The sequence below is a fragment of the Corvus cornix genome, chromosome 1A (genome assembly GCF_000738735.6).
Source record: "Corvus cornix cornix isolate S_Up_H32 chromosome 1A, ASM73873v5, whole genome shotgun sequence".
Classification (NCBI taxonomy): Eukaryota; Metazoa; Chordata; class Aves; order Passeriformes; family Corvidae; genus Corvus; species Corvus cornix.
Window position 1 is genome coordinate 66,900,985 of NC_047057.1, and position 19,040 is coordinate 66,920,024.

Below are 19,040 nucleotides of genomic sequence, written 5' to 3' on the forward strand. Positions count from 1 at the left end.
GTGGATACCGGGGCAGCTAGAACTTGTGTTTTAAAAGTAGCAATAGGTTGTAAATCAAGTGAAAAAAATCGTAAAGTAAAAGGGGCGAAGGCAGAACTTTTTGAAGTGAAGATAATAGAAGAGGTGGTCATAAAAGGGAATTAGAGAGAAGGCTACTGCAATTTATTGTATAGGCCAAGGTTAGGTTGCAATTTGTTGGGGAGGGACCTTGGTCCAACTGGGAGTAGGGGGTGATACTCCATGAAGGAAGAATGGTGGCTAACTAACACCGATAATAAGAAACTTAATACAGGAAGGGATACTGGAACCCTGCATATCACCCTATAACACTGCAGTAATACCTATGAAAAAGCCAAATGGAACTTACCGTTTAGTACAAGACCTGAAAGAAATAAATAAACACACCTTATCCAGGTATCCAGTCTATTAAGTAAATTACCATCTGATTGTAACTGGTTCTCAGTAATTGATTTAAAAGACACTTTTTGGGCCTGTCCATTGGCAGAGGACAGCCAAAATTGGTTTGTCTTCGAATGGGAAGATTCAGATTCAGGGAGAAAACAACAGCTTTGGTACACCCGTTTGCTGTGAGGGTTCACTGAATCCCCAAATCTATTTGGACAGGCCATAGAAAAGCTATTACAACAATTTCGACCATCAGACAATGTGCAGATCCTACAGTATGTAGATAATTTGTTAATATCTGGAGAGAGGGAAGAACCAGTTAGGAGAATGACTATTGGATTGTTGAACATTTTGGAGAGTGTCGAAGGATAATTACAATTTGTAGAGAAAGAGGTTACCCATCTAGGACACATAATTGGGAGTGGATATAAAAGATTAAGCCCGGACCGCATTCAGGGAATAATATCCTCGCCAGCACCAAAACAAAAAAGGGATATAAGAAAATTATTGGGATTAACTGGATATTGTAGATTGTGGATACGGGAATACACTGAATTGGTTAAATTCTTCTACAATAAGTTAGGGGAATCAGAGCCTTTTAATTGGAGTCATGAATATAAAAACAGCTAACAAATATGAAAGATGAATTAATTAGAGCCCCAGTTTTAAGTTTACCAAATTTGGAGAAACTTTTTGATATGTTCACCGATGTTGAAGAGGGAGTGGCTTGCAGGGTTCTCACCCAGGATTGGGGTGGGATCAGGAAGCCCATAGCATACCTATCAAAACTACTAGACCCGGTGGTCAGAGGCTGGCCAACTTGTCTGCAGCCTGTAGCTGCCGCAGTGGCACTAATAGAAGAAGGCTCTAAGTTGACTTTTGGGGCAAAAATAAGAGTACACACCCCGCATGACATGAAAACAATATTAAGCCAAAAAGCCGGCCAGTGGCTCTCTGACAGCCGAATATTAAAATATGAACTGGTCTTGATGGGAACTGAGAACCTTGAACTAAATACTGCAAAGATCCAGAACCCTGCCCAATTTTTATATGGTGAACTGGCAGCAGATCTAGAGCATCATTGTCTAGAAATAATTGATTTACAGACAAAGGTGAGAGAAGACCTCCAGGAGCAACCTTTGCCTGATGGAGAGAGAATTTTTGTGGATGGCTCCTCCAGGGTAATAGCTGGAAAACAAGCTTCAGGCTATGCCGTAGTGGATGGCAAACATATGCAGGTCCTGGAAAAGGAAAACTACCCGCAAAATGGTCTGCCCAGTGCTGCGAGGGCTATGCATTGAAAAGAGGACTTGAGTTACTAGAAGGAAAAAAGGGGACCATGTATACAGATTCAAGGTATGCATATGGCATAGTATATACATTTGGTAAGATTTGGAGTGAAAGAGGCTACCTAAATTCAAAGGGAAAAACCTGAGCGCATGAGAAGTTGGTAAGAGAAGTTCTGGAGGCACTGATGAGAGCAGAAGCTATCGCAGTAGTGCATATAAAAGGACATCAAAAAGGGATCTTAGTTGAAACAGAAGGTAATAATCTGGCCGACAGACAAGCAAAGCAAGCAGCTTTGGAAAAGGAGGAGGCAAGGATGAGAAACAGGAAGATATCTGTTGCAGTGGGGATCCTGCAACACGCATATACCAAACCAGGAGTCCCGTGGAAAGGAAATATATATGGACAGACAGATTCTTGCTAGATGTTTCAGAGATGTTTATTTCTCCAGCCGCATGGCCGGGGCTCTGCCCAGGAACTGTTCCAGTCATGGGACCAAGGGTCCTTCTGCCTGCGCAGGGAACACAAACCAACCAATGGGAACGAGGCTGAGCAGGGGCAGGGAAACCCCGTGTCTGTGCCCTCAGGGCCCCTCTCCCAGGGCTACACGGCAGGGGAGGGACCCCAACACCTCACCCGTTTTATTTTAATAAAAGGAGAATGAAAACAACTGGATAAACATAACAAGAACAGTTTCAAAACAAAACAAGCCACCCTCCTGAGTCTTTAAATGTCCAAACAGATTCTGTGGAACATCTTAAGGCTGACAGAAGGGAGACAGGACTCTCTGAGCATGCTTTGTGGAGAAACTGAGGCAGGAGAGGGTTTAACTTCTTCCCTCCCCCTTTTCATCCCCCACTCAGCATTGGAAAGGGATTTTGGGGGAAACAATTGGCAAAAGCATGGTTTTGTGAGGGAAACCATGGATGAAAAAACGGATTGGGAATACACTAGGGGTAATAGGACATAGGGTAAAAGGGAAAGGTGGGATTAGGAAAGGGAGACTGTAGGGGGGGCTTATAATGGAGATATTGTCTAACATGACTACGATTTTTTGCATATATACTGCCTTATATATAACACCATCAGGCCCAGTGACCTGCGATGCTTGTAACCCTTTTCTCCCTAGCACAATTTTGAATTCCACCACCTCTCCATCTCCCAAGCTTGGGATGCATTTTTCAGGGTTATTCTTTTTAATAGCAGTTCTATGCACGAATATGTCTTGCTGGTTGTCACACCTTGTTATAAAACCATAATTTTGCTTAACATTATACCATTTTACTATCCCTAGTATCTTAGTTACTATGATTTTTTTCTTTTTCCGAGTGGCTGCTGTCTTCTGTCTCGCTGCGTCTTTGCTCTCTCTTTCGGTTGCTCCCGTGTTGGAATTGTCGGGGCTGCTCGTGCCTGCGCGCTCTTCCCGGGTCGCATTTGGGGCTGTGCGGGCCGGGCCGGGCCGCGCCGCTCAGTTCTCCGTGCGTCGCCTCCTCTGGTCGCAGCTTCGCTGCCGATGCCAGGCGCTGCACCCACGTCTCGGCCGGGCCCCGAGCGATGACCCCCCCGCGCCCTGCTCCAGTGCGCGTCTCGGCTGGGCGTGGCTCCACTCCACCGGCACCGCCGCCAGCCACTGCCCGTGCGCCGCCCCTCTCGGTCAGGCGTTCACGGGGCTCGCTCCACCACGCGCTGGGCTGGGCCGTGCGGGCACTGCCGGGTCCCGCCGCTCCTCGCTCCGCCACCGACACTGCGGCTCGCGTGGCTCCGCCCGCACGCGGGAACTGCCTCGCTGCTGCTCGCAGAGCGCTCGGTGCACATGGCCTGGGCCGCACGGTCCCTGAGCCAGGCTTCCCTTCGCCAGGACACAGCTGACATTGCTCAACAGTCTCGGTAACTAAATAATATTCACGAAAATATTCTTCCATCGGCATATATTTTGACTCCAGTATTAACTGTGTCCAAACGGTTTTCCAAAAGCCCTTGGTAAGAATTAAATCCCAAGAAACATAGAAAAAGTTCTTAAACAACCATGTCAGGAAGTGTTTCAGTTCTTTTTGAGCTTGAATCAAGCTAAAATTTACAAATCATTTTAAGATAGATGTCCATATGCGGCTCTGAGAGCCAAGAGTCTTCCCACGGTTCCTCCATAGTTTAGATATGGAATAGCAAAGCAAAACCAAGAAGAGGAATCCAAAGTTTCCAGGGTTTACTCACACAAATCAGTCGCTTAGGGATCGGGGATCGTTCTGCTCTCAATTCTCCACCATTTGTTGCAGTGGGGATCCTGCAACACGCATATACCAAACCAGGAGTCCCGTGGAAAGGAAATATATATGGACAGACAGATTCTTGCTAGATGTTTCAGAGATGTTTATTTCTCCAGCCGCATGGCCGGGGCTCTGCCCAGGAACTGTTCCAGTCACGGGACCAAGGGTCCTTCTGCCCGCGCAGGGAACACAAACCAACCAATGGGAACGAGGCTGAGCAGGGGCAGGGAAACCCCGTGTCTGTGCCCTCAGGGCCCCTCTCCCAGGGCTACACGGCGGGGGAGGGACCCCAACAGATATCCCGATCTTCAATGAAAAAGAACAGGAGGAACTCAAAAAATGGTGGGGGAAAGAAAATGAAAAAGGCCAATAGATACTACCAGATGGGAAACAGGTCTTAAATAAGGTACTGACAAAACGGATTCTGGAAAACCTCCATCAGTCTACACATTGGGAGATGCAGGCTATATGCAATCATTTCCTGAGTAGCTACGGGTGTGTGGGGGCCTTCGAAATTGCCCTAAATAACTAAAAACTGTATGATCTGCCAGAAAATAAATAAAAAGGGAATGAGGAAAACTACACAAGGGGGGAGAGAATTGGTGAGAAGACCATTTCAAAACATTCAAATTAATTTTACAGAGCTTCCCCCAGTAAAAAGATTTAAATATTTGTTGGTCATCATAGACCCTTTGACCCAGTGGGTGGAGGCATTTCCAACTGTCAGTGCTACAGGCAATGTAGTCAGTAAAACACTGTTGGAGCAGATCATACCCAGTATGGCATTGTCAACACCATAGATTCAGATCGAGGCTCCCACTTTACAGCAAAGGTACTACAACAGACAATGAAAGCACTGGATATAAGGTGGAGGTTCCACACGCCATGGCGACCACAAAGTTCAGGTAAGGTCGAACAAATGAACCAAACCCTGAAATCAGTACTCTCTAAATTAGTGCTTGAAACCAAGTTGAACTGGATAAAATGTCTCCCTTTAGCCTTGCTAAGAATCAGAACAAAACCAAGATCAGATATGGGAGTGTCACCCTACGAGACTATGTTTGGCCTACCATTTTTAACCACCATGAACCACTCAGGATCCTATGAAGAAGGAGAGCGAGGTATCAGAACTTACATGCAAACCATAGCCAAAATCTTGGAAGACCTCAGAAAGAAGGGGTACCTCCCTCAGAGCACACCCACAGACTTTAAAATCCATCCTTTCCAACTGAGAGACTGGGTGTTGATCAGGGTATGGAAGGAAACCCCATTAACCTCAAAATGGGAGGGCCCCTTCCAGGTCCTCCTCACCACCGAGACTGCAGTAAGAACTCAGGAAAAAGGGTGGACCCATTTCACCAGAGTCAAAGGACCTGTACCGGAGCCAACAGAATGGACAGTAGTAGACTGAGCTGACACAAAAATAACCCTCAGAAAGAGACCTCATCATCACAATTAATCTACCTCACAGTGGCCCAGGCTCAATTTAAGATAAAGTTTGACATCTATGAGTTACTGTTTAAATGTTATTATATTTAATTGTTATTAATTAATAATCTTAACCTTTGGTATATTTTCTATCCTATTACAGATACGTTTAAAAGTCCACACCTTGGGAAAGGTAGAAACATTCCTCATCTGTTTAATAATCTGGCTCCAAAAGAAACATCCAAGGTCAATACGCAAGGGACTAGAAAGATGAGTCGCCGCGGCAGACTGGAGGAAGGGGCATCACAGGGGCAAGACCGGGCCAAGTTCTACTTTTACCATGTGTAATACCTATGCAGCTGTAAGAGCTGGGAGAGTATATGGTACCAGACCCCTGTGGATACTGTGGTGGATACTGTGGATATTCTGTATCCAGGGGAACCAGGCTGGCCCCTGCAATAGGTACTATTACCGGCTTATGTGGGAGACTCTAGAATTCAAGCTAATCTGAATAGTAAGTGTATCAACCCGGTAAAGTTCAAACTTGCACTGAAGATGGGAAAACTTACTGGCTAGTACAAAATATAGGAAATTTTAAGCAAAAATTAGAAGGGGAATGCCCTATTAAGGCGGCATGGATACGCGCCGAGCAAGATCCCGGTGACAAAGTTATAAAAGGAAAGATCTCAGAACTAGACATAATCAAAGAAAAGGAGATAACAGGGTTGGTAAGAGTTGGGATGGAGAAGAAGAATGTATCACCCAAAATCCCAACCCATTCTTAGGTATCCCTGGAATCTCTAAGTTTTGGCGACAAATTGGACAGAGGGGACCAAATTTTTGGGACGCTCCCGAGGGTTTATTTTGGTTATGCGGGGAAACAGCTTATGTTACTCTACCTGGGGAATGGGCTGGGAATTGTACCCTGGGGATTATTCGCCCCTCTTTCTTTTTACTTCCCCAGCACTTGGGTCGAGAACTAGGGGTGCCCCTATATGATGAATTGGTATGAAAAAAAATGGAATTTGACTGGGGGAATCCAGAAATGGCAGGACAATGAGTGGCCCCCTGAGAGGATCATCGAGACTTATGGCCCTGCCACCTGGGCCCAGGACATCTCATGGGGGTACAGAACTCCAATTTATATGTTAAACAGAGTTATTACATTACAAGCTGTCCTGGAGATAATAACAAATCAGACAGCCCTCGCCTTTAACTTGATTTCTTCTCAACAGAGGCACTTGAGCACGGCAATTTATCAAAACAGACTGGCCCTTGATTATCTTCTCGCGGAGGAGGGAGGTGTTTGCAGGAAGTTCAACTCATCACAGTATTGTGTGGGAATTGATGATCATGGCAAGGCCATAAAAAACATCACTAACAACACCAGAAAATTAGCCCATGTACCTGCCCAGAGGTGGACCCCTCCTTTTAAGGCCAATTGGTGGGACAATTTATTTGGAGGGAATTGGTGGAGTAAGATTTTATTTTTTGGTTTGTACGCATTAACAGGCATCATTTTTCTCCCCTGTGTTTTACCTTGTTTAATTCAATTGATTACGAGAATTGTGCAAAGTTCCCTGGAAAAATTAACAGAAGAAAAGATAATGATGCTGAAAACTGACAAACAGAAGGAGACTCCTGATACGGACAAGGAAACATACAAAAAGTACCAAAGGTTAAGAAAGTTGTATAGGATTATGAAGAGTACGATGGTTGATGATGGTTAAAACAACCCAGTCAAAGGATTAGAGGGGGGAATAGTTATAAACGCATTCGCGGTTGTTAAATGTTATATTGTTAATTGGTTATGTTGGGGCTGGATTTTCTGACCAGTTAATTATAAGAGTTAATTAATGTCAGCATTCAAAGTGTACGGGTGTAACACTCCCATGTAACCACTAGATGGCAATAGCTTATGAAGTGTCTTACATCACCCTAACATCCTGGGACATGATTGGTGGACTCAAAGAACCAATGGGAAGGAGAATGAAGGAAATGATTAGACAAGAACACTTCCCAAAATGAGCCAATGAGAAGACTCTGAAAGGACCAATGGGAAAGCAGATTGAAAAATGAACCAATCATGCTGAACCAGAGACTGTAAGAACTCTTGTGGGCTTTCACCCCACATCCTCCTTCCATTACCTTTGCATACAGGGAGCACCCAGCTCCTCGAGAGTGCTGATCCTTTCTGCTTTGTCATTGGGGTCCTGGGTCTATCCTGGGTCCCCGCTTCCAGTTGTTGTTTGTGTTTTGTTTAATAAATCAGTTAAACCTGTTCAAGTGACTGACCGTTCATTTCAACTCTGCATTGAAGTTCTTACGGCCCATGTTTTAAAAACTAACTGATATTATAAACCCAAGTCATACCGATGCAGACAACAATGGGTATTCCTTTTAAAGGGAAATTTGGAAGCGAAATTTATTTACAGTGTTGAAATCACTGATAATCGCCAAATCCAATCAGTTTTCTGATATTTCTCTAGATCGGGATATAGTAGTTAAACAAAGGAAAAGAAGCGGCCCTCCGCTCTTCCTGAAGAAAGCCTTAGCAGAGTATTTTACAGAAGGAAAAGTTAATATAGTGATGACAGGAAAACCAGCAGTACTGGCTTTCAGAGGGGCTGGATGAGCACATCCAAGCTGAGTTAATGCACTTTCTGGAAGTTGCTTAACTTCTCTCACCTTTCTGATTTCTTTTGCAACCAAAACAATGACATTTCAGAGTTTCTTTTCTTCTAAATCTTCACTACAAATGGATGATGCAGGAAGTGACTTACACCAGGTCACTGGGTGAGGAACTTTTGTGACTCAAGTTGCACTTAATTAAAAGAAGCACATTCTCAAACCAGCGTTGTAAATGCTTGTCTGTATATTTCCTGCATGCCCTCCAGTAAACCATTCATGCTGAAGACAGACAAATTGTCTCCAATTTTTAAAGCAGGCACTATGAATCAGAATAAACATACTCGTCCCTATCTAGCAACAACATACCATCTTGGAGCCCCTATAACTCTACCTGTTCTGCAGGAAAAGTATGTTCATTGTGGGATACAAAAAATTTAGTGGAGGAAAGATTGCCTGTTACAATATCAAACCACCCAGGAGACATAAGTTATCATACATTGTACTTCTCAGTGGTCTGATCAGGCTTTTCATGAACCGATCCACCTCGTATCTGAAGAGAGAAACAGAACAGTATCACTACTACACTACAGTATGATACTACAGTATCATAAAACCCAGAGCTGCACAACCCTCTGAAATGGCTCTTCACATTTTTGCAAGAATAGAGTTGTGCCTATTACTGGGCTCAGCAAAGAAAGAGGCAACTGCTGTCCAAGACTATCTGTTACAGCGGGGATTACTGTAACACGCCTATATCAAACCAGGAGTCCCGTGGAAAAGAAATATATATGGACGGATTCTTGGTAGATGTTTCAGAGATGTTTATTTCTCCAGCCGCATGGCCGGAGCTCTGCCGAGGAACCCTCACCGTCCCGGGCCCAAGGGTCCTTGCCCGTGCAGGGAAACACAAACCAACCAATAGGGAACGAGGCTGACCAGGGGCTACATGGCGGGGGGGAGGAGACCCTGACATTTCACCCGTTTATTTTTAACAAAAAGAGATGTAAAACTTAACATTGAAAACAACAAGGACAGTTTCAAAACAAAACAAGCCACTCTCCTGAGTCTTTGAATGTCCAAACAGATTCTGTGGAACATCTTAAGGCTGACAGAAGGGAGACAGAACTCTCTGAGCATGTTTTGTGGGGAAACTGAGGCAGGAGAGGGTTTAATTTCTTCCCTCCCCCTTTTCATCCCCCACTCGGCATTGGAAAGGGATTTTGGGGGAAACAATTGCCAAAGGTATGGTTTTGTGAGGAAACCATGGATGAAAAAACAGATTGGGAATACACTAGGGGTAATAGGACATAGGGTAAAAGGGAAAGGTGGGATTAGGAAAAGGAGACTGTAGGGGGGGCTTATAATGGAGATATTGTCTAACATGACTACGATTTTTTGCATATATACTGCCTTATATATAACACCATCAGGCCCAGTGACCTGCGATGCTTGTAACCCTTTTCTCCCTAGCACAATTTTGAATTCCACCACCTCTCCATCTCCCAAGCTTGGGATGCATTTTTCAGGGTTATTCTTTTTAATAGCAGTTCTATGCACGAATATGTCTTGCTGGTTGTCACATCTCATTATAAAACCATAATTTTGTTTAACATTATACCATTTTACTATTCCTAAAATCTTAGCTACAATGGTATTTTCCTTTTTTCGAGTGGCTGCTGTTTTCTGTCTCACTGTGTCTTTGCTCTCTCTTTCGGTCACTCCCGTGTTGGAATTGTCGGGGCTGCTTGTGCCTGCGCGCTCTTCCCGGGGTCGCATTTGGGGCCACGTAGGCCGGGCCGGGCCGCGCCGCTCAGTTCTCCGTGCGTCGCCTCCTCTGGTCGCAGCTTCGCTGCTGATGCCAGGCAAAGCAGCCACATCTCAGCCAGGCCCCCGAGCAATGACTCCCCCGGACCCTGCTCCAGCACACGTTTCGGCTGGGCGCAGCTCCGCTTCACTGCAACCGCCGCCAGCTGCCGTCCCGCGTGCCACCCCTCTTGGTCGGGCATTCACGGGACTTGCTCCACCACGTGCTGCGCGGGGCCGGGCGGGCACTGCCGGGTCGGGCCGCTCCTGCCACGCCTGGCTCTGCCACCGACACTGCAGTTCACGTGGCTCCTCCCATGCGCAGGAACTGCCTCGCTGCTGCTCACAGAGCGCTCGGTGCACGTGGCCGAGGCCACACAGTCTCTGAGCCAGGCTTCCCTTCGCCAGGACACAGCTGACATTGCTCAACAGTCTCAGTAATTAAATAATATTCACGAAAATATTCTTCCATCGGCATATTTTTTGACTCAAAATTTAACTGTGTCCAAACGGTGTTCCAAAAGTCTTTGGTAAGAATTAAGTCCCAAGAAACATAGAAAAAGTTCTTAAATGACCATGCCAGGAAGTGTTTCAGTTCTTTTTGAGCTTGAATCAAGCTAAAATTTACAAATCGTTGTTCAAGAATCATTTTAAGTTTAAGATAGATGTCCATATGCGGCTCTGAGAGCCAAGAGTCTTCCCACGGTTCCTCCATAGTTCAGATATGGAATAGCAAAACAAAACCAAGAAGAGGAATCCAAAGTTTCTAGGATTTACTCACACACATCAGTCGCTTAGGGATCGGGGATCATTCTGCTCACAATTCTCCACCAGTTGTTACAGCGGGGATTACTGTAACACACATATATCAAACCAGGAGTCCCGTGGAAAAGAAATATATTTATGGATGGATTCTTGGTAGATGTTTCAGAGATGTTTATTTCTCCAGCCGCATGGCCGGAGCTCTGCCGAGGAACCCTCACTGTCCCAGGCCCGAGGGTCCTTGCCCGCGCAGGGAAACACAAACCAACCAATGGGGAACAAAGCTGACCAGGGGCAGGGAAACCCCGTGTCTGTCCCCTCAGGGCCCCTCTCCCAGGGCTACATGGCGGGGGGGAGGAGACCCCGACAACTATCCATTAGGTTTTTTTGCCAGTAATGGCTGAAACTTAAAACAGGAAAACACCCCAAGCCTGTTGGTTTTCAGCTTTTATTTAAGAGGAGAATTCAGCATGGGTCCAAGAACACAAATTAACAAAGTCAATGCAAACCCAGTAAGATTTCTAGCCCAGCCTGCTGTGCTCAGCACTGGAGCACTTTTCATCACTTTCCTCCTTCCATATTCCCTCACCGCATGATCAGAACAGCACTCAAGATGCTCTAGTGTTTGTTTTACAGAATAACAGCAGACATGTCAGCTGCCAGCAAATGTTTATGTATTTCCTGGATCAGAGGCTAAAGATAGAATGAAACCTATTAATTCATCCATACAAATCCAAGCCACCACAGAATGACTGCCCTTCCAGCAGACTACACAGCAGGGCTTAGCATCTGACTCCCAGCAGAGGAGCTGACCTGGCAGACTAAAGAGCTGTGTTTCCAATATCTTCCCCCTTAACCCCAAAGACAGCTCAGACAGGGAGGATGTGACTCCGAGTCACCAGCCCTGCAGAACATTTTCCCCAGCTCTATGTGAGCATTACACAACACCAAACAACAATGCTACCACCACTTTTCATGGAAGATTATTTAGCTTCATTGCAAGCAGCTTTTCTTGATGTTCAAGTCACCTTTTCTTTTGCAGCCCATTATGTCTAATCACACCCTCTTGCAAACACTAAGAGATTATGTCTCTTGAGTAATCATACCTTAAATCAATGAAGTCTTTGCTTCTCAGATAATCTATATTAAGCATTTTTAATCATTCCTCAGAAATCAGTCCCTTTGCTCTCTTGATCAGCTCTTTCTCTTTCCTCAGAAACTTTCCAAGGCAAGTACCTTACGTTTATGTCAGAGAGCCAAATGCATCCACACTGCATGTGTAAAGCCTGTTATTCTTCCATTCATAACTGGGATATCACAGACCACTGTGCTGTCTCCTACTACTGCTGCAGTGCAGCAGCCACAGCCAAGCATGGGCCCTTGATTTGTTCCTGCCCTGTGACTGCAGGTGCACTTTCACACCCAATACACACATTAACCTATCACTCATTTTCTTCTCCCTTTCCAACCCTCAGTCTCCTCAGATTGTTCTGCATCATTGGTCTGTCTGCACAGGTACAGTTTATTGCCAGTAACTGCAGGCACCCAAGTTTGACACATGAAAAGGTAAAACCTACCAATCTCTTCTGATGCATTTCACGGTGCCTTTCATGTTCTTTCCCCAGTTGCCATCATCCTGGCTTCTACATCACACTACTCCTGAGCAGAAACATGTTTTACTCTTGTACAGGAAATGCATTACCACATTCCCTGAAAGAACTACTACTTTGCCTGCTCCAACAAGCAACATAAAGGTACATCTGTGGTGATAACCCAGTATCTTTGGGATCACAACTGTGCCCCAAACCACTCATCAGCCCCCCAAGGAGATTGAATTTCAGCCTGAGCAACACAAAGGAGTATATTGTGGCCATCTGATGGACAGAAAGGGATTTGGGCTTTACAGTTTCTTTGAGTTTTCAAGCAATCCTGGGATAACGTGACAGAAAGTAAACATCTTTCAAGTGAAAATATCTCATAATAAAATTGACATCCCATTTTTTTTCAGAACCAGTCTTCATTTCAGATCCATAATCATTAAAAGAAACCATCTTCAACTCAATTGTCTGAGCAGAGGAATGCCAAGCACCACTGTGTGGCATTTTCAGTTAGCTGTCAGGTTTCATTTAGCATTCTGCAGTAGTCCTACAGCTTGGTTCACCTGGAAATTTTAAATGCAAATGTATTTCCAGGATGGCATAAGAAAACAATACCAGAATTTTACCTCACATGACAGCTCCTTGCTCAGTTCCATTCAACTCCCTTTTCCTCATTCCCATATACACAGATTTGCTGCTACTGAAAAAAAAGGCTTAAACAAGAAAATTTTTACCTACTATTTTTTCCTATTGAAAGGCTTTCCCTCACCCTTGTATTTAAATAAACCTAAACCACAGCTTAAATAAAGCTTTAAAATTGCCTACAGCTCCAACTTGAGACACAGAGAAGGCACAAAACTTCTTTAATGGCAGGGAATAACAGCACTTAATTCAAATCATCCCCTCTTCCAAGGGCTAAATATGCACTAGCTAATTGATCTCTTTTAGCCACACCTCAAACTCACCAGTCTTATCCTAAGAAACCAGGGGAAAGCAAACACCTCCAAGAGGATGTGCTGCTGGACAAGCATTTGTCATCTTTTTTCTCTTCTTTGTGCTCAGTGTCAATGATTCCCGGGCCACAGACGTAGGCAGATAATCACCAGCTCTCATAATTCAACAGTTCCTTCAGAGGCTGTGACAGGGCTATTAGAGAGGCAAATTTTTATCTGACCTTTTTATGAAGGCATTTATTGAGCAGTGACATTGAACCACTTCAAACAGTGTTAAATGATCAGAACCAGACCTAATAGTTCTCCCCTAGTGCAAAGATGTTGTTGCCCACGTGTGAGAACAGCCACTTGTGTAAACAGAGGCACAACCTCAACACAGCTCAGTAGTTTGTGCTAAGCTACAAGGGATCAGAACACATTCTAGAAATTACAGTGCCTTTATGGTGCAGCAAAACAAGCTCCAATTTTTGCTTTAAAGAACAGCTTTTTGATTTGCATTTGGGATTTATTATCAAACACACACACAAAAGTGATACTTTAAAGGAAAACAAAGAAGTAGGACAGGTCAGCAAGCATGAATGATCTGAGTCTCCAGCTCTGGACCACTCTACCATGCTGCAGTTAATATCCATATTTAACTCTACTGTTGAAAGAGAAAATACTATTTTTAACTGTTACCTATTATTTTCTTCAGAGATTAAGTGCCACATACAGTTTATTACTGTATTTACAGAGCTTTTCATCAACCCCGATGGTTTCTACATTACAAAAAAACCAAAGTATTTTACTGGCATGCCTTATCGTTGCTAGATTTTACAACTGTAATTCTATCTGTTGTAAAAACTAAATGGAAGTGCCTTCAGAATGGAAGTAGTAGGAGTTATGACTGCAACCCAAGGATCAGATTTTTTTAAGTGCTCAGAGTGTAATTTTCTTATGCATTGAAGATTGATTCGGCTTACACAGACACATCTCCCTCACTGCTCCCCAAAGCACTCTGGATATAAAAGTTTGAATACTGAAAAGAAAGACCTGAACATCTAACAATTAACTCTGGAGCCTAAAGACAAGCTAGAAGTGTTCAAAATCTGTCTCTGTCTTGGGTGATGAGTAAGTACTTCTGGAAATTCCTCTTACGCTCCGTCTCTTCTGCAATGTCATTTTTACTGAGTTCCACTGGGACTGTGTCTTAATTCCATATTCCTTCTAGAGACTTCCCCTAATTAGATTATTAATAAGAAACAGAGAAATGAAGCATTTAGTCACTCAATCAACAATGTACATTACAGATATGAAATCCCTGTCAATACATGTTTCATAGTAAGCCACTTATCAGTAGTCTACCACAGAAAAACTAGATTTACACACTGTATTCACCTGACTCCCAGAATGAAGTTTTAGTTCTGCTTTGGCTATGGGAGAAGTTACAGGCAAAGAACAGTTTTGCCAGGCAGTACCACAGCTCTACATTAAACTATGTACTAGATGACAAGTGGGTCCATTATTCTATAGCTGGCCAATAGTAAACTATTCCTTTAAATAAAGTTGTAAGAAAGCTACCTAATAATCACGTAATAGTTGTCTTTTCCTAAAAGCTAACAGGTGCAAGAGATGGAAGAAATTACAAGAATTTTTTTTGAATAAAGCATCAAAATTCAGCTTTAGACCTATCTTTCCATTATTCATCAACGTGCTAGTAAACACAAAACCTGATTGTTTCCTGCAATTTACCGTGACTTGCTTACAAGTATGCTAGCTGGAAATGATAAGCTTTACGAAATATAAACAATTTCCTTTAACCTTTTTTTAAGGCTGCTCTCTCTTGTTGCTTCTGCAGTATCAAAACACAGGCACACATCCAGCCTAATGCATTCCTGAAGAACATGAAGACACCCGACCTTTACCAATGATCACTTACGAGCTGCCAAAACTAACAGCAACCGCACACACACACACACACAGAAAGGGACAAGCTCATCTCCTGCAGGAGCCATTGGAGACTGTGTACTTGAGGGTGGAAACATGCAAAATCATTCTGCAAAAAGTATTTTACCCATGCATGGAGGTCTTACTTGCGTGAATAAAGCTTACAGCAGTCAGCCCACAGGAATCACATTTACAGCCAACTCCAGTTACCTGAGATCCCTATTCCAGACTGGAAGAGAAGGAGAGCAGTGTCTGCACAAACACTGAATATTCACGCAGGGAGTAAAATCTGCGAGCCCGAGCTCCAACAGTCCCAGGGACCATCTGAACGACTACCAGGGCTATGTCTCACTGCAGCTCATAGCCATAAACAAAGCCAGGAGCCTCCCGAGCCTACTGCTCTCTACAAGAGCCCCCGACCTTCCGCCGCCGCCCGGCCCGGGGGGTGCTCGGAGCCGCTCCCCGAGCCCCCGGCACCGCACCCCACGTCCGCCGCAGTAGGGGCCGGGCACAGACCTACTCTCCCTTCGCCCAGCTCTCTGGGGAGAGCCCCGGGCTGATAAGACTCGGCGGCGGCATCACCCCGTTACCCCGGACCGCACGACCCCCACTCACCGTCAGCCTCAGACGGTGCACCCGAGAGAAGAGCCAGAGACGAGGCCCAGCCCCAGAGGGTCAGGGGTGCTGAGCTGCCGCAGCCACTCCCCGAGCTCCGCCTGGGGCAGCGGCTGGCGTACAATGCGCGGCCGCGGCAGCCACGCCGGCGGGGCGGGGACAGGAGGGCTGGGAGACGGCCCGCGCCGCCGGGAGGGGCGGCAGGGAGAAACCCGGCTATAAACCAGGACCTCAGAACCACCAGACCCACCCAACCTCAGCCCGGCAGGGCCGTCTGGGACACCACCCCCCACTCCGGGGGTCACGGCGGGTCCTGTGCTTCGGCCGGCCAGGCACCGCTGGGCTTGTCGTGCAGCCCCCGGGTTGTCCTGCGGAACAAGCCCGGCCAATGGGCCCCTTCCCTGCTCCAGCCACAGAGAAAAAAGGGAGTAGCGGCCAGGCAGCGACACCGACACTTCGTGCCTACGAGAAAGGTGCACGTGGAGGCAGCAGCACATTCACACGTGTCAAGGAGAAATTATGCTGCTCACGGTGCTCCAGTGTTGGAGGAGCTGGAAAGACACTTGGAAAGCATCACACCTTTTTCCACTGACACGCAGACCAGGGTGTGCAGCGGTCCTTGCTGGAGTTTTGCTGGAGCATGTGGTGCAGCGTGGGACTGGCCAGAGTGTGCTTCGCAGCCCCTGATCAGCCAAAACTGGTGGTTTCGCCAGGGCTGGAAGGGGTAGTTTTGATCTGAGTTATGGGATTTTAGGTAAACCTTGCAGGGGTTTGAACCAAAGGAGGTTTTCTAAAATCAATTCCAGCTTGACTTTCACCCACACCAAATCATGGCTTGGTTGGGGTATCTGGCAGGCATTCATACCCGCTTCAACTGTCCTGTTTGAGGGAATGACAGTGCCAAAAAGCAAGTTCAAATGACAGCTGTGTTTGCTTATTAGAGCCATGTCACAGTACCATAGGTTTCAACCTACATGGTCTTAGGGACTGCTAATGCTTCACAGTTTTCCACTTCCAGTGGAAGCTGGACATCACCACTTACTGTAACAATTTAATCCAGTTTGCATTTGAACTAGAACGACTTTAAACAGTGACAGTATATGAAGGAATCTAATAGAGGAGAAGTAAGGATCATACAAAGAAGTCCTCCTTGGCAATGTTCTGGGCAAATTATTACACTTTAAAAGCAATTTTTGTCTATTTCCTGACTGCAAAGAAAACAGCAGCAGTGTACGAGTTGTTATTGGGTCATTGTCATATATACCAACCAAATTCATTATGTCTTTCATGATTAAATCATGAAACAACCAAGTTCATGACTAAGTAGTCCAAGAGTCATGTAAGCCATAAAGCTACAATCCAGCATAAAAGTAAGCTATGATTTTTCATCATCTTAAGTGACCCAAAAATCTGAGAAAGACAGCTTTGCCCTTCTAAATCTTCAGTGGAGGAATGAGAGGAATTTCCCCAGTTGCCCTTGTCCCTGAATGCAAGGAAGAGTTAATCTTAGAATTGGGGAGCAGTTTCTTCTCCAAATCTGGCATTTTTTTCAAACAGTAGGTCCCTAGGACAAACTGAAGCCCGTGGAAGAGACATTTTCATCACTGTCTGTTTTAAGTTATCTCTGTTTAATAAAATCTAAACCAAATGATTAAAACACAATTATGTATCATGCAAAGGAACCTGAGTTGGGTCTTTGATCCAAGTGTTACAGAATCACTATTGGTTCATCCTTTTTTGGTAGGAAAGGGTATCTGAATTTGTCATCAGAAGCCCCATATACATTCATTTGTTTATTCAACAAATCAAAAATGCACAGGTTACCTTCTTTCTGGAAGTTTTCCAAAAGCTTTGCTTTAAAAACTACAAGTAAACAAAAACCCAAGAGAAATTGGTACTTTCAATGAACTTTAGTGATGACTAGAGGATCATAGCTAGAGCTGAATGAGTTCTGTACTTTTCCGCAGCTCAGCTGGCTTCCATCAAAACTAGCATGGGCACTAAACTTGTTAGGAACCTCTTATGGGATCAGAGCCTCACTTTGCTGGATTAATTTGTGATTATGCTAGGTGGGTGAAATACCACCCCAATATGCTATCTTGGTGTGAGAAATACTTAGTTTTCACTGCAGGAAAAAACACTAAAGAATTCAAATAAATCTTGTTGCCAGATGGAGTCACATCTGTCAGAGTACTTTGCTAACAGTCAAATGAATCCAGCTGCATTAGAAAAAACACATCACTAGCAACATCTTCGTACTTGGGTCTAATCTGCATGTTTACACTTCTTGATAGTGTAAGTGCAGGAGATGATGGGCAGAGTTTAGTACAGCAGAGCTACACCAGAAACAGTTCTAACATGGAGAACATGGTTCAGAGAAACCATCAACTGATTTTGTTGCTCCCTGTCAGTTCCACACAGGTGTAAGTGCATCAGGAAGCAGACTAGGAGTGCTATAACTGCAGTCAGACCCAGTTCCCAGGACAGAAAAACTGCCTGGTGGAGAGTTATCTGTACATAGGAACCAAATATTAATTCTTCCCCTGCCAACCATGTTAATCATCAGGGCAGCCTGAGTGGCAGCAGTAAAGTCCAAGGTGAGCAGTGAGAACATCTGTAGAAGTCACGCTGGGTTGGACTGCCAAGCTCAAGGCCGCTCTTAAAGAAACCTGGTCATCCATGCACTGCTGGAGACCTTGGCGCTCATATTCTCAGGCTGCCAAAGAGACAGGAGATTGGTAAAGTTAATTTTAAGCAAATGTTTCCTGATGCCTCATATGCTGAGGTGCACATTTTTCAGATGTCTCAGTTATGGCAGCAGAAAGAGTTTTTAGGGCTTTGGGAAATGAAGGGTGATAGCTGGTAGCGGATTTTTGTGTCCTCAGCAGTTCCCAATTACGAAAACAAAGGCAAACGTCTTGCCTCCTGAAGTAAAAGCTGCCTAACAAAGTTGTGGATGGAAGGAAATTCACACCAGAACAAGCACAGGAAACCACAGACCTGCAGAAATGATGAATTAATGGAAGAAGTTTGATGTCCTGATACTGGGGAAAGGCTGTGGAAAAGTGCCATCTCACACTGTGGAAGAATATGACTGCCAGAGTGGCCTCAGTTAAGCCATTGCATGCCCAGTCCAGGCAACTTCATTCCACAGGTATTACTGGAGACATATTTCCCTCCATCTGCAAGAACAATAACTCACAACCAGTCATTTTTTTAAACTCCTGAAGTAAGAGCAGAGACAGCTCATTTTCCACCAGCTGGTTAAAATTAATATGAGGCCAAATTTATTTTATTGGACACAGTTACAATGTTGGTGTGCACACTTGTTCTACATGTCCCTACTGTTGCATCTCCTCAAATGACAC

The 19,040-nt window shown here is 44.8% G+C and overlaps 1 protein-coding gene across 1 annotated transcript in view; it reads right to left on the minus strand.

Moving 5' to 3' along the window:
• PRR5 (proline rich 5) overlaps nt 1-15,821 on the minus strand; it is a 121,484-nt gene extending 105,663 nt beyond the window's left edge. Inside the window, exon 1 of the mRNA XM_010410193.4 lies at nt 15,673-15,821. The gene's annotated coding sequence lies outside the window, so the exon portion shown is untranslated. The remainder of the gene's footprint in view (nt 1-15,672) is intronic.
• Nucleotides 15,822-19,040: the final 3,219 nt, after the last annotated feature.